This window comes from Paroedura picta, chromosome 3 (assembly GCF_049243985.1).
Source record: "Paroedura picta isolate Pp20150507F chromosome 3, Ppicta_v3.0, whole genome shotgun sequence".
Lineage (NCBI taxonomy): Eukaryota > Metazoa > Chordata > Lepidosauria > Squamata > Gekkonidae > Paroedura > Paroedura picta.
In genome coordinates this window covers 123599259-123616460 of record NC_135371.1, presented here as the reverse complement: position 1 = coordinate 123616460, position 17202 = coordinate 123599259, and positions in this window count along the sequence as shown.

The following is a 17202-nucleotide window of genomic DNA, read 5'->3' as shown; positions in this document are numbered from 1 at the left end:
ATTTCCCAACTCAAACCTTAGTTGATGACCAAATAAGGAGCTTTTTTAGCGGGGGTGCCTTGCCTTGCTGCCTTGCTGCTCGCTTGCTGTGAGAGCCAGTTTGGTGTAGTGGTTAGGAGTGTGGACTTCTAATCTGGCATGCCAGGTTCGATTCTGCACTCCCCCACATGCAACCAGCTGGGTGACCTTGGGCTCACCACAGCACTGATAAAGCTGCTCTGACCAAGCAGTAATATCAGGGCTCCCTTAGGCTCACCCACCCCTTCGGGTAGGGAAAAGCGGCATATAAGAACCAACTCTTCTTCTTCTTTTAAAGCTGGAATTCCTGACATTTTTGAGCCTGTGGGCATATTTGGATTTGTGACATAGGGTAATGGGCACAACCACAAAATGGTTGCTACAGGAGTCAGAGCCACACACACAGAAAGTGTAGGGGAACAGAGGGGTAATTAAAATACACATTGGTGAGAAAAGGTGAGAAAGAATAACATAAACACTGTGGGGTCAGCTGCCACTGAAACAATGTTATTTTAATCCACATAACCAGTCAGATCTTCCATGATAAATCAGAATTCCTCCTGGGGAACAGCCTCACCTAACACCATCTAATTAAAAAAAAAAAAGCATTTGGTGAGCACAACGGAAGGTTTTAGCAGGTCCCAAGGTGCCAATGAGTACTACTTTGGGGACCCCTGATCTAGAGAGCTTTACTATACTTTCGGTGTTGGGCCAAAATTACTAGACTTTCAATTGAATAATCCATGGTTTGGGCTGCTCTTGTGGTCAATTTACAGCCTGAAAACTGTTATATGGATATTATTTTAAGTAGCTGGATGTTGCTTTATACTGTTTTTCTCTATATATAACTTTCATCTTATCAAATTTTCCAGGCAGACCTGATGAATTTTACATTCTTTTCTCCTGAGGAGACTATTTTCGAGGTGGCAGATTTTGCACTTTAACATGTTTAACAAGGAATCAGCAGATTAAATCTTTTTATGAATCATGCCTGCAGTATTGGTAGCTTTATATTTTTACTGTATGCAAATTATATTGTACTAGATTCAAAGCCTGTTTGTCAGAACGGGCTTTGAAAGGGCCCCCCTGCGCCCCCCTGGTGACGAGCACATCCAGTGGCCCAGGGAGGCCGCGGGTGTGCTCTGGGGCCGTAGTGAAGCCATCCCCGGCTCCCTCGCCCCTCCGGCGAGGCTGCGGCTTACCTGGGGCCTGCAGAGTACACCCACCACCTCTGCGAGATGTGGGTGCACTCCACAGTGCCGGGAAAGCTATTTCCTGGTTCCTCCCTCCCCAGCGAAGCCGCAGCTTCCTGTGTGCCGCCTCCCTTCCCCCCACCACAGGGCACTTACATGTGTCCTGGGGAGTGTCTGGGGCAAACTGCCGACAATGGCAGCAGAGAGCCCCTGGGTGGCTGGGTGGGCGGGAGCGGCATGGCCAGTCTGGGTGAGGGCCCAATTGGTCCCTCACCTGGACTGGGCATGGCTACTCTCCACCCACTTAGCCCTTAACCAAATATGTATACCGCTCCATGAGCGGTTTAAAGATGTGCTGTTGACTCTGTTGGTCAATCTTGGCTGATCCATTATTTCAAAAAATATAAATATTTAGATTTATACTTTTAGTGCCTCTAGCTTGTTGGCTTTGATTAATAATTTTGATTTTTTTAAAAATTATATTTGGAAGCCACCTTGAGCAGATGTCTGGACTAGCAGCATACTCATCTTTAACCGCTCCTAGCGGAGCGGAATAAATAAAACAGTAAGGGCCCCAAGGGCGGGCCCTGTCCGGGATGAGGAAGGGTGCCGATAGGCCCCTTCCCCTGGACTGACAAGCGGAGGGCCCAATCGGGAGGCGCTTGTCAGTCCAGCCCCAAACTGCCAATCAGCAGCCACGTGCAGCACGGTTGCTGATTGGCTGTTTGCCTGGCCAACAACCAATTGGGAGGCGCTTCGTGCCTCCCAACCTGCCCCACCCCCCACGACAGCTCACCTTCGCTCCATGGCAGCCATTACTCTGCTGGCCGCCGAGAGCGAACGTAGGCCCGCTGGCCCCCGCCGTCTACAGGAGAATTGCTCCCCAGACCCCGGGGAGGCCACTGGCCAGCTCGCTGAGCCACCCTGCGCCCTCCCCGGGGCCTGGGGAGTGTTTCTGCTTGCTGGGGGGGAGGAAAAATGCTCCCCAGGCTCCGGGGAACACGATCCACAGCTCGGTGAGCAGTGGATGGTCCTTCCCGGGGCCTGGGGAGTGTTTTGCCAAGTTGGGGGGGGCCTGCAGCCACCCACGCTGCCTTCTCCCCAACCCTCCACATGCCCATTTTTAGTTTTCTAAATAAATAAATAAGTTTTGGCTCTCGGATCACACAATGAAATTGATCAGCATTCCCTTTGAATCAAGAAAAGGAAGTATTGTTTCACATGGTTCATAGATATCTTGGGGCCACACTAGGCATGACAACATGAAATAAGTTAATGCATAACCTACTATATAAAACTATAATTTTACAGGGCTCACATTCAGATTGTGATCATCACTCCACTCTTTTGTAATCTTAGTTTCCCCTCATTTGTCTATAAGGACAAATTTTAAGGTATGCATGCAGGAAATGCCATGATATAGATGACCAAAGCTACCTGATCGTGTCAGATCTCAGAAGCAGCATTAGTCCTGGTCAGTGTTTGGATGGGAGATCACCAAGGTATACCAGGATCGCTACACAGAGGCAAGCAATGACAAGCCACCTCTGAATGCCTCTTGCCTTGGAAAGCCAATGGGATCATTATAAGCTGGTTGTGACAATGGCAAAAATAAAGGAAACTGTGAAACACTTTGTCATCCCACACCTCAGCTTAGTCCAAATAGGAACCACCACTGTAATTTAAAGATTTTCTTTTAAATGTGTGGGAAATAGAACAAGAGTTGGGTTTTTTCCAACCCAAAGGAGTCTCCAAGAGACTTTCAATCAACCCTCCCTTTCTTTCCCCACAACAGACATCCTGTGAGGTAGATGAGGCTGAAAGAGCTCTGACAGAACAGCTCTAACAAGGACTGTGACTAGCCCAAGGTTACCCAGTTGGCTGCATGTGGAGGAGTAGGGAACGAAAACTGGCTCTCCAGATTAGAAGCTGCTGCTCTTAACTACTACACCAAGCTGGCTCTCTGTCCATGGATCCCTCTCCCTCCTCCATTGCTGTGTTTAATTTGTGCCCTACAGAATTTAATGGCCTCAAGATGTGGTCGTTGTCACTTACTCATATGGGTTTTTAACAAAGAGCGATACAGATTCCCAGGTAATAGGACTGACCAAGTGTAAAGCACAACTTCTAAATGTAGGCCCTATCCCCAGACTGTGCTGCTCTGCTTGTAGGCTTCTTAAGGGTATTGGACTGCACTAAATGGACTCTGCAGGACACTATCCACAATAATGGCCAAAAGTGAGCCTGCCTCAATTGGTGTGACACTAGAAGAAGATGAAGTGCCTTCTAGGGAGTTAATCTGTACGTGTTCTCTGTATGTGTTGGAAAGTTCACCTCTCAGGCTGCCCACAAATTCTCCCACAAAGTATGACCTCCTGTTTCTCCTGCCAAAGAAGGCATTGCCCTGAATACATCGTGTTTGCTGTGCGTGAAACAAGGCAGATGAAGTAAGCAGAAACAATGTTCCTCTGAAGGACTTCAGTGAAGTGCAGGAGAACTGCCTCTCACTTTGGGCCATCTGGATGCTGATGATACAATATTAATAACCACACTCAATTAACCAGGAGTCTCTTGGGAAGCAGAGTTTCAAGTGGGCAATGTCAATAGAATTGATGTTATCCACATCCCGTTGCCACTGACAGCAGCTGGCCTGAGTGATGCATGTGTCGGGATGGGTGTGTGTGATGAAAATGGTGCTTGTAAGCTTCTCTTAGGATAACTCTGCCTTGGGATGGAAAGGCTTCTGAATACTTTCACTGGGGCTTCAGTTCAATAGAAAGCACCAGCCGCCAGATATCACAGAATCATAAAGTTGGAAGGGGGTCCTAGGGGCCATCTAGACCAACCCCCTGATCAGTACAGGAGCAGCAGAAAGCATTCCTGACAAGCGTTTATTCAGCTGCTGCTTGAAACTCCCAGAGAGGGGGAGCTCACTGTAGCTAACTTGGCAACTGATTCCACTGCTGTACTACTCTTATATCAATCCAGTCTACATTTTTCTAAGGGGGAATTCTTGTTGGTCTGTTCATGCAATATTGTCATACATTTATAGGTTCCCAAGAATATAAATGCTTCATATACTGTTGTTTTACAAGTTTCTGCTGGTGGCATCTCTTTTTTTTTTAAATACATCTGGCTTTACTAGTGATTTCATCCACTGGAACTGTGATCCATTCCTTTGAGATGTGCACTGCTATAACATTGACTCACCAGACTTGGAGCTGTGGCTTGTGATGTGCTTGGTAGTGGTGTGTAATCTCCAAGGAAGCCTTTCTCTATTACAAGGTTTCCTTTCCAAGATTACTTTATCCAGAGTTGGTCACCTCAATTTCAAGGCAGAAGAAAGCAGTGAAACTGACTCAGAGTATGTCAATTTCATTAAATCTTTGATTGAAGATCAATGGGCCGGCAAATCTGAAGGGACATTTTGTCCATTTCAGTTTTGAAATTAAAATATACAGTATTTGCATTCCACTGCTGAAGTGCATTGCTTCTGATTTTTAAAATGAAATTCACAGTGTTCAGCTCTGCCCTGAATTGTGCAACACTTTCAACTTTTACTTTATCTTCCCTTCCTTCTCCTGGGAAAAGGTTGAGGAGACAGCCTTCACACAGGCAAGAAGGGTAGTTGTATTAGTCTGTAGCAGTAGAAAAGAGCAAGAGTCCAATAGACTAACAAAATGTGTGAAAGGATATGAGCAGTCGTGAATCTCTGATCACTTCTTTTGATACAGCTAAAATATGACTCCATATCTTGGAAAGTAGAGTGATTTCAGATGCTGAATGACGTTAGCAAGCAAATGACGATAGGGGATGAATGCTAATAGCAGGTGTGATAGGATTAGGTATGGTATGCAGGAGGATAAGTAGGTGTAGAGAAATCAGAATTGGTAATGAGACAGGAAACCTAGGTCTGGATTAAGTCCAGTGGGATGTATTATCTTGACCTATCAACTACAATTCTATCTCCCAGGACACAGCATTCTAGCCACCATGGATGTTGTGTCTCTGTATACCAATATCCCTCATAAGGCTGGACTACAAGTCATTAGTAACATCATCTCCTACAACATCACAGTGGATCTTTCCACTGAACTCTGCATGTTTGTTCTCAGTCATAAACATTTCAGCTCTAGTGAAAACTTATACCTATGCAATAATGGCACAGCCATGGACAATATACCTCCACAATATACCAATGTTTTTATTTCAGATCTAGAACAGCATTATCTCAACTTACACACATTGGCACCTCTCCTTTACTTGAGATTCATTGATGACATTTTTATTGTTTGGATCCATAGCAAAGGAGCCCTCAAGAGGGCATTTTGGCAACTACAATATCCTCCTGTATGGTAGTTTGGACTTCCTCTTTGGTCTTAATTATTAAGTGATTACCAAATGGTAGTCATGAATTTCAGTGCCAAAATTTTCATCATGGCAATGACAGAATCTCAATCCTTACATCAGGACTTTCATCATTAACAGAGTTTCATTTCTTTGTTTTCAGGAGAGATATTTGTACTAGAAATACAGTGTGTGAAATGATGGGGGTTAAATAGCACTTTTGTGGGTCAGGTGATTTAATCTCCTCTTCTGCTCTTAAGCAAAGTATTTCTTTGTGGCCCAGTATTTCTTTGCTCTGCGAGCTCTCCCTCATACAATGTTTCTACGTCAACAGCTTTGCAATTTTTTAAATAATCTCTGAGGTTTCCCAGACTGATAGTCTGCCTGCAAATCAATATTAAGGCTCAAAGGAAGATGCAAAAATGCTACAATTGTTGTTAACACTCTATAAGATCTGAACTGCTAAAGCAATGACAAGTATTGTTGAACAGCTGCAGCTCGTGCTGTGAGGTTCTGTTGCTTACTCCCAATAAGCAGATTTCATTGAAAGAAAATCTCTTTATTGACAGAATAACAAACTGATCATTATGAGGTTCTTGCTAAGACTAAAGATCCTACCTCTACAGCCCCCTTATCTACCTTCTACCCAATGGTTTAGGCGCAAAGGCAATTCTGTAACCAAATGTCCAGGACAGATGCAGGAATCTGTGAAGTTCCAAGAACAGTGGGAAAGATTGTTGTTCTCATAGATTCAAACACAGGGCCTCCCCATAAAACCCTGGGGTTAGCTAGCTACATTCACACCTATGCTAATAAGAATTGATCAAATGCTCATATCAGATTAATGACCACTCTGATATGCAGATAGGACAGGAAACAGCCCATGGCAAGGCAGGTCAAGTAATATAAGCAATACATTGCAAAAGCAAAAAATATAATTTTGACATGTACTCTCAAAGATTGACTCCCTAATTCACACTGTAACTAAGATAACAGGGGCCCCTGGCAGCAGAGGATGCTCCGGTTCAAAAGAGAGCGGTGGGTAAAGTAGCCACTGCAGAGCTATCCCATTGAAGTAGGAGATCCATTACATACTGGGCAATGACCACTAAACCAGGGAAAAAACTCCAAGCCAGCTTTAGCTAAACACCACCACAGCCACTACTCTGTGGCCATCTCAAAGCTCCCTGCAGCATCTACAAACTAGCTTTTTCAGCGTCACCTTGACATAGGTTTATTCTTTCTAGAAAGTATTAGTGTGAGTTACATCACCATCTTCTGTATATTGCATTGATCCTTCCCACACAAGGAAAGATTAATACAACAGGATACCTGGGGAACTATTCAGGGCCCCCATATAGGAAGGGGGGGGGAATCAATGTTAAATTTTAATGGGAAACAGATGCCGAAGTACGTGCCCAGAGAACCTGTTAAAAACAAAAAAACTTTGAGCATGCCTAGCTACATACTCCCTAGAGCTCTTTCTCCCCCCCCCCCCAAATGGTTGGGAAAGCAGAAGGTGAATAGTAATATATTGTGCACAGGACCTCTAAATACTTTGTCGTCTGTTTTCACATTTAGACCAGTGGTGTTGCATTAGGCAGTCTCAGTGCCAGTGTTAAATTAAATCTCGGGATGCCGAATTATAGGATCCACGTTGCATGCGCTTATGCCGAAGCGATCCTGTGGAATAGCTGTGCTCACTGGATCATTCAGTTGCATCGCACTCCCTCGGGCTTAATCAGGGAACACATTCACATTCTTGGCTCTTTATGGGTGTAACTGTGTCACCTACTGCCCAATTAACTAGGAGAGGTATTCCTATCACTGTGACTCATAAAGCTCTGTGAATGTGCAGGTTCAACACGAACTGGCAGAAAGACGTGGAAAGCCGCATATACATCATTGTTTCGGAATTGGTCCTCAGAGAGCACAGAAATGTACTGGGCTGTGATGATGGGTACTTGTTACAAATACCTCTGTGAGACAGCCATCGATGGGAATAAATGGGGAGGCAGACAGATGGATTAACAGATGGGTTTGCTCACAATATGAGGATAAATGAGATTAAAGAGCAGCCCACTGAGGGGTCCCTTTATTCTAATGAGCAGGAACCGGTGGACTCACAGTCACTTTATATTTCCCATCCTTTCTAAGAGTCATTTGCAAATCCTGCTTTTCTCAGACACCCAGGGCTTTGGGAGGCCCTGGCGTTCACAATCTTACAAAGTACCAACTGCGCTGGGAGAGTTGAAGAATTGGGGGGGGGGGAGGCTCTCATCGTGTTCCCAAGTGAATTCTTCCCTTCTTGGCTCCTCTTCCTTTGCCACCCACTCTGTTTCCCAAGAGTCCTGCAGAACGTTTATGCAGCTGTCCCAGGACTCAGCTGCATTCCCTCCACATTTCCATCACCTATTGCCTCGGCACAAGGGAAACCACTGCTGAGGATGACTTCTTTTATGCTGGGGTTTCCACCACCCCTTTCTGGGAATATTGGAAACTCTGGGGGGGGGGGGAAGAGGTACAAAGAGAGCAGGGTGAACATGCAATTAAACATGCATGTGAACATGCAATTAAAAACAGTGGAATGTCCTGGATTTGCACTTGAAGTGGTTGCCAATATTTGTTTGTTTCATCCATGCCATTTGAGGTCATTGGTGACTATTCCATCTAAGGATGCCTGAACTCTGCATGTGCTCGTTTTCCCTTCCCTTCCACAGTTCCTTCTTCCTTTTGTGCCTTCGATTCAATCCTAAACCAGCCTGTTTCATTTTTTCCCGCCAGTCCTTGGGAGAACTGTCAGTGCAATAATAAAAAGAAGTAGAATTTGCATTTCAATTCCCAAAAAGAATCATATTATCTTTTGGGTCCGTTGTGATGAATGGTAATTCATGCTGTCATGACACTGTACAGTGCAAAATGAAATATCAGGTTCCAAAGTGTCACAGAAAGAATGGTTGGATGTGCTTGTCTAGTGATAAATCACATGCATTTGGTTGTTAATGTGTCATGCGCTGCATCTCCTCTCATCCCCTGCCTCTTTCGTCTCTTGGGGTGTCTTTTGTGGTGCTCTTGGACAGCGGGAGAGCTGCTCCCCTTCTCTAATTGTCAAGCTCCATCACACTGCTCAAGGCATATGTCTTAGTTTATTTCTTCTAGAATTCATCAACATTTTATTTTAATATGACAGGTACATCATCCACATAAAACCTATAGGGAGACAGAGGAAGAGATTATCCTAGCCTCCCTTTAGCCGGATCATATGCCGGCCTGTCAGAATCCTCCAGGTTCCCTTCCTTGAAAGACTACCCTTGCGTTTTCCATAGCACAGCAAAGCAGTTCCATTTTGCACATGCATCTAGCATCTCAACATCTGTGCTATGAAGCATAAATCTTTACAGTTCACCTTACTTCTTGTCTGCGGCAGTACATTCAGGTTGGGATTTATGTTGTTTTCCGCTTATAGAATGGAATCTGTATATAAGTCCCCTGAGTATCGTAGAGTTAAGGGTCTTGTTCTGCAGTCTCTACATGTTCTGAGAAGGCGGGGAAGAGGAAGTGCAAGGGAATGATGCTCCTTTGTGCAATTCACTGTATGGGATGAAAAAGAGCTTCCAGGAGTGAGATGTGCAATGCCGTTTCATACCTAAAGCAATGCCGCCAAATGCAGGAGGACAATGGAATCAGTGAAGGCTGCTATTGTAAGCACACTTGGGTGGAAGAAAGTCTCACTAAATGTAATAGGTTGGGTGTAGTGGTTAAGAGAGGAAACCTCTAAACTGGAGAGCCGGGTTTGATTTTTGACTCCTTCATATGGAGCCCAAAGGGTGGCCTTGGGCTAGTCACAGTCCTGTTAGAGCTGTTCTCACAGAATACTTTCTCTCAGAGCTCTCTCAGTCCCACCTACCTCACAGGGTGTCTGTTGTGGGGAAAGGAAGGGAAGGTGATTGTAAGCTGCTTTGAGACTCCTTTTGGCAGTAAAAATTGGGGTATGAAAACCAACTCTTCTTCTACTACTACTACTGAAGAAAGAGAGTAAGATGATTGAGATTTAAACAAAAACAATTCAAAAGATGGTGAATATTCATTGAAGCTTGTGTAAATGTCTACACTGGAAGATCCAGGAATTGGTTTCTTCCCTCTTGCTGTGAAGAAGGGAGCAGCATGGGGCATAGAAATAGGTACCAAGACCTTCCACTTGGGTGGAAGTGCTACTGAAAGGGACTTCACTGCAGGGATGTTTGTATGGGGAAAGGCATTTACAGGCACATGCAGCCTCCATTAAGAGAATCTGGGTCAGGAAAACTGTGGGAACATGGTGCGGGATGTGTCCTTAATTTCCCCCTTTCCCTAGGGACAGTAGAGCCACCAGTTAGTGGGGATCCTAGGAAATGGTGTCACATATTTCACCTGCCAGGTGGGGTTTCTTTGCTTGAATTCAGTGTATGACAGCTTCAAGACCAGAAGGAGGAGTTTTAAGGTTCATAAAGCATAAGTTTTATGGAGGACATGGGTACCTGCCTCTACATAGTTCTCCATCTTTACCATTTCAACTTTCACCTGCTCCTCCTTCTGTTGAAAAAAATCCAAAACAGGAGGTTATATATAAAAAGCCACTTCTATGCTCCCTTGAGCTACACATTTGGCACGGATAAAGATGATTCCCCTCCCATACACAATTGGGCATGGCTAGCTCTACAGACAAGGACGAGAATAGGGTTGTGATGGCTTACGGTAAACAAGATGGTTATAAACAAAATCATGCCTTTTCTTGTTAGGAAAAAAAAAACCTTTTGTAGTTCACAACCACAGATTTTCATCATTCAGTTGCTTTGGTACTCACTTCCAGAGTCTGAGCCCAAACTACTCACCATTCTTCATGAAAATTTTCAAGAACACTACCCCAAAGATTCCCCTTGTCAGCAATTTTCAGCTCTCTTTGAAAAACATGTCCATGGAGGGGGGGGGGGGTCAAACTGCCCTCACTTGTAAGTGGCCTCAGTTGCCCTCAGTCTTGCCAATCCACATGACTTAATTTCTGGCATCCAGTAAATCTATCATGTCAGTTGTCCCAACATCATGACATCCATCTCAGTCAATATATAATCCCTAACGATGGACTCACCTCTGTGACTATTCAGGAAAGAGAAGCAATCAGCCGCCAGAGAAAACAATGGCAGCAAAAAAGTACCGAAGGAGATAAAATGGTAAATATGCACACACAATCTCAGGATTTATGGAGGAAGGGTTCATACCTCAGCAAAATTGCTGTTTTCAATCTACATGACACAGCTCTCCATAGATCTGTTGATCATCCACTTTTACACTGGCTTAGAAATATGCAGTTCACTCTCAAGTTTTATGCTTCATTGATTAGTTAACCTAGACATGATTTAAAAACATTTAAATAAATGCAAATTAAATCTGTAATGTATCAGATGGTTACTTTTTAAAATAAGAAGATACAAACTCCTGAGGTGACGAAAAGCTAAACCACTTTTGCCACAGAAAGTAAAAGTATCTGGCTCCCTTGATTTGACTTCAGTCTAACACATTCTTCAGCAATATGAAAGTCTAATATTGGGCAAATCTCACTAGACATATCTGGCTGGAATGCATCCCTGGAGAGACAATAAACATGTGGTTTATGCATTACCACCTGTCACAGGAATGCTCTCTAGTCTGACCTATAAGTAGCAAGCAAATCCAAAGACCAGTAGATGGTGCTCCAGAATGTGTAGTGAAGTTCCTAGTATTGTGTGACCAGTGAAATCTATTGTTCCAAATTGGAGATAAGAAAATGAACAAGGACGGGCAGCCGTGGATGATTCCCTACCCATGGACATATGTTTTTCTTCTACCCGCTCTCCCCCCACCCCAGTTTTCTCACTAGTCAATAGTAAGGGGGGTGTTATTTGTTGTTGTTTTTTCAAAATATTGCTGGTGCTTCTCACCAAGCTTTTTAAATGGGGCACACGTATTTCAGTTGGCCTTCCTGTTTGGAATGAAAAATAGTGAATTCGTTGCATCCCTGGAATTCTGTTTTACATCACCAGTTTCTTATACTCAGGGACTTATAGGGCAACTGTCTGATAGTGATTATTAGTCTATCACCATTAATCATCTCTAGTGAGAGAGATGAACATGTGCTTAAATCTATCCCATCGAAATAAATTTTGACTGGTATAGGTCTTATAACCATACATTTATTTTGCTATCTGGGAGGCTGATAGTACAGTCCTAAAAATACTTTCCTGGGAGTAAATTCCCCATGGAATAGACTTGGGTATGATTCTGAGTAGACCTCCTTTGGATATCCTTAGCTCTCTGGAAATAAGTACCTCTGAAAGGAAAAGATTTATTTCTGAGAAAATGTTCTTAAGACTGGAGCTATATGTCAGCTGTCCCCAATCCCTGGTTCGCAGATTGGGACGGTCCATGGATCAGTCGGTACCAGGCCATGGCTCCTCCTTGTCCTCCTCCCCAGCTGCTGCCTCAGGGGCTGCCCTGCCACTCTGCCGCCGGCTCACCTTAGGTGTTCTCCAGTGGCTGCCATGGCTGGGGCTCCCCCTTGGCATGGCACTGTGCAGCTGCTGCTGGCAGCGCCCCCAACGGGCAGTGGGAAGTCAGGGGCGCTGGCGGGAAAGCAAGCAGAGCAGGGGCTCAGGCGGTGGCGATGTCCCTTGGCAAAAGGCTACCCCCCCTCCCTGGGCCTCAGTAAAAGTTTCAAGCATTGACCAGTCCCCAGTGATGAAAAGGTTGGGGACCACTGTATAGCTCTATGTGGCCCAGCAATGAGATCCTCTCCAATATTCATTAGATGAAAAAAAACACACACCACATGTTCTATACTGTACCAACCAGGGCAGGCTATACAAATAAATTGTTGTTGTTCTTATACAAAGAAATAAATGCTCCTCATAGGAGAGCAGAAGAAAACTGAAAGATATCATTTTATTTGTTTGCTTTGCTTCCACATGAGTGTGTTTAGGATGGCAGCCTGAATCTATCATATTTTTCATGTGGGATACTTTCTCTAAGGGTTGCAGCTGTGGCTCTCTGGTCTTCTATTTTGCGATCTGCTAGCTTTCGCAGGAAAATGGCTAGTTAAAAATCAGTGATAGCTGGTACCCTCACCTCCCCTACAGTGGTCAAAATTCCCAAATCACCCCCCCCCCCGCTAATTTCTTTGAATCCCACTAGAAAAATAGCAGTGCCAGCTAGCAAGGATGGCTAGTGACAGCTTTACAATTGCTACTATCACTTAAAAAAAAAGTATAAATAATCATCCTTTTAGACCCAGAATCAAAGCATAAGGACTGGTGGTCTAAGTACAGTGGATGTAATTTGGGCTTAATTTGAAGTATTCCAGCTTTTAGTTCACATAGATATATGGTGTGTCTAGACTTCTGTACACTTTGCAGAGAGGAGCTATTCTGCTTCCCCTTCTTGCTGACCATCCCATATTGGATTCTAGGTGGTTTGGTGATTTTGCAGGAAGGGTCAAATCTGGGACTGTGCTGGGAGACAGGAATTGGATGAAACAGCTTCCTCCTTTTCTGCAAATGGAAAACTCTTTGGTTGGATATATGATGAACATGAATCCAGCCTGCACCTCCCAGATACACACACAACATACTAGCCATCGTCATATGCATTTCAAGGCCATGTATCTCGTTAGATCTGGATTTCACTTATGGACTCACCACCTTGGGGCAAATCCATTTTGTCCTTTGCAAAATCACAAGGCATTCCAATTAGTGCTGGAGTGGGTCTGTGTATTTGCTGCATTTTATATCTTCAAAAGGAGAGTGCGTATTTGCCTGACTCAGTAGACTTTGATGAATCTTGAAATGTGATTTGAACTCAGTACCATCTAACCTGTGTTTCACAGGGACACCAAACCACAGATTCGATTTGTTCCATCATGAAATCTTCCTCACACTTAAAAAAACAAACACCCTTGAATGTCCAGCCTGGTTAAGCATTCTGAAGGACTTGGAAGCTACAGTTCTAAAAGAAAAGTGAAGGGTTAACCATGAAGCACCACAACTGAGAAATACCATATTTGAAATGTTCTATTCCATGAGTTACTGCATATGTCTGTGTTGTAATGGAGGCCTTGGAGAACCGTCAGGATGCTTCAAGTTCTAGAATCCCAAAACCAAACACAGAGAGCAATGTTCAAAGAAGGGGCTTGTTATTGCAGACCCAGCTGCCAAGGTTACGCATGCATTAGGCTGAAAGGTGTTTAATAAGCTGTAATATTTAGATACATTTGGCTCTGACGTTTATGGAGGCTGTTTGTAGCAACATGTACTCATCCCCCAAATATGCAGTTCTCACATAAAAGTCACACAGATGTGCTGGGAAAAAATTAAAAGAAGGAGGCTTGTGGGCCTTTGAGGAGAGAGAAACAAGTGTTCTTCAGAAGCATTGTGGGTACCTAGGGAAGGGACTGCTACTTGCCACACTGTTCCACCTCCATAGTTATGGTCTGATTATTCCAACGCTCCCCCACCTTTAGGTTTCAAAGCTCATTGCATAATATTGTTAAAAATGCTATAAAATGTTTTATGGCCTCATTCAACTAGTACTCTGCCAAAAAGGCTTAACTCTTCAGTTACGAAGAGCGCTAATCCAAATACAGTACAGTGTCCAAGGTCAGCACCACAACCATACGTGTGGTCCTCCAAAGATGACACCAGAAACTACAGTATCTTTCAGGAATAACACCTCAGTATCAGCCCATCACCCTTTTGGGTTCTAGTCCCAAGCAGCCTTTGTAAAAGGAAACAGGAAACGGTTAACTGGCAGAACAGCCAGGGTAGCACAGAATAATGATTTGGCAAGTTGTGCCTCGGTTATCTCTGCTTCTTGCCTCTTTGTACACACTTGTTCTTGCTTTCTCTGCATCTTCTATCAAAGTTTCACTGAAGTCTGCTGATAACCCTGAATTTCTTTCTAGGCTTGTTGGTGTACCTATCTCTTGCTTGACCTAGAATCTCTGATGTCAGTCCAGTGTCTGCTTCTTGTAGACCTACTTCATCCATACACCAGAAATGAATAACATTATTCACAGCATTGCCATGAAAACAGGGAACCAGCTATTTCTATGGACCTGGGGGTGGTGTTCTCATGTGGTTATGGTGCCTAGGAAAGGGGTGGAGCCTGGACACCTACTCCTGCCTCAAATGGCCACCCTTCCCCCACCCCCTAGTTCTTGGACATGGCTTACTCCCTGAGTTAGCCAGAACATCAGTCTGCTTAGGCAGTCTCCAGGGTTGAGTGTATGAATGAGTCTGTGAGTCAAGGGTGGGAGCTCCATGAGCCCATGCCTCCCCCTCCCCTTTTGGCGCATCATGTCATCATGCCATGCCCAACAGGAACCCAATGCCAATCCCAATGTCCTGTCACATCCCACATTCCGCCTGCTCCTCTGTGTCAATAGGCAGTCTCAGCCACATTTATTTCAAAATAATAATATCAGTCCAGAAAAGGAACGAAAACCTTACTTTGTCTGGTGAATTTTGAGCTGAGAAAATCTCACTGATGGACTGAATCATGATATGCAGGAGGAAGTGGTGAAGTATGAAGCCAGGGCGAGGTTCTGGCAATCTAACCACCCCTCCTCCACTTCTTTTCTCTATAAATATTGCAGCTAGCTTGGGGGGGGATTCACATGGATTTGAAGGTTTCAAGGCATTCTAGAGGCCATCAGAGACCCTCTTCTTGCAGATGTGGGCTTTGGCTCTTGCCAGCAGTCAGTTGGGCTTATCACTGGCTGTAAAGAAAGATCAGGCAGCTGTATTTGGGGAGATTTTGCTTTATTCTTTAATCAGAAAAATATTCACATATGGTAAAGGTCAAATAGAAATGATTCAATAGTGGATGTCAGGAAGATCTTAAAGACCAGCCAGATGAGACAGCGGGTGGGGAGGGAGAATAAATGATTGGATCCTCCACTTCTTTAAAAAAAATAGTTACTAGTCAAGGTTGAGTGTGAACTGGACTAAAGCCATGATGCTGCGGAGGATATTTGTAAGCCTTTAGCCTATACCGTCTCTCCTGTATAAATTGTCCCTCCCCCACATCCCCATTTTCTAGTAGATACAAATGGGGAAAATATTACAGGTACTGTTATGCATGGAAAGCTCCTAAACATTGTACTAGATTTTTTCCAGCCTTTCTACACTCAAGATCAGCCTTTCTTAAGCTTTTTACAGTTGAGAAACCCTTCAGCCTCCAAGAACCTCTGATAGTGATGTCAGCAGGCCAAACCTTCCTGCCACACCACCAGGAATCATACTACTGTGATGGATGCAGAGCGCTCTGGATATCCTGCTATAGCCATGACCATGAAAGTCCAAGAAGACAATTTCAACTTTCCTGCTGATGCTTGCATCTTCAATTTCTTTACTAAAGACATGATGGATGCTTCTATTGCCTACTCTACTGCTGAGTTTTGGGCTTGCAATGGTGAACCCACGTTTCATCACCAGTGACTATCAATTGCAGAAAACTGTCACTTTCTTCATGATAATGGGCCAAGTTCAGGAACAAACTTCTAAGCACTTGTGCTTGTGCTCCTCTGTCAGTTGCTTAGGCACCCATCTGGTACACACTTTACTGAATTTAAGGCTGTCGTGAATCAGGGTATAGGCACATTCAATACATCCAGCTTTCCTGCAACCTCTTCAATGAGTATTTGTGCACCCAGCACATCTTCTGGTATTTGTGCACCCAGCACATCTTCTGCTCACAAAAAGCATATGTTGGGTGGTGGGCATATTTCTGCCTGCCCAAGGAGACTTATGGATCCAATTGGTTTCCAGAATGCTCCGTGGGACCCGAAACCTCCCGGCATCTTGCTGGCGGCCATGGTGGAGGACTGGCAGTCCTGCCTGTTGGCCACCATAGACAAAATTGCTCCTAGACACCCTCTCTGCCCTCGACTCAAATGGACACCCTGGTATACTGGGGAGCTCCGGGAGACGAAGAGGGAATTGAGACAACTAGAGCGAGTGTGGTGGAAGTCTTGTGACGAGGCTACAAGAACATCTCATCGCACGCTTATAAGGGCATATGAGATGGCAATGAAAGTGGCTAAACGTGACTTCTTTGCCGCGGAAATTGCATCCGCTAGCTCTCGCCCAGCTCAACTATTTAGGGTTGTTCGATCTCTCACCGCCCTGGAGGAAGGGCGCCAAAATGGTAGGAAATGGACCATCAGCTGTGAGGCATTTGCAAGCTACTTTGCGGATAAAGTCTTGTCGCTCCGCCACTCTCTTCCTGCCACGGTTAATACAGTTAATGAACTGGAGGCCTGTTGGCTGCCTATGGAGGTGACGTTTGATAGCTTCAAGCGGCTCTCTTTATCCGAAGTAGATGGGTTACTAGGGAGGATGAAGGCGACCACTTTCCCCCTCGATCCCTGTCCGTCTTGGCTCCTTAAGGGGAGTAGTGGACGGATAGGTGATCAGCTCAGGGATATTGTCAACCGCTCTCTCCAACTGGGGGAGTTCCCTGAGGCATTGAGGGAAATGGTGGCATGCCGTCTCCTCAAGAAGCCATCCCTGGACCCACATGACCCTGCAAGCTACCGCCCAGTAGTGCACTTAGCATTCCTGGGAAAGGTGGTGGA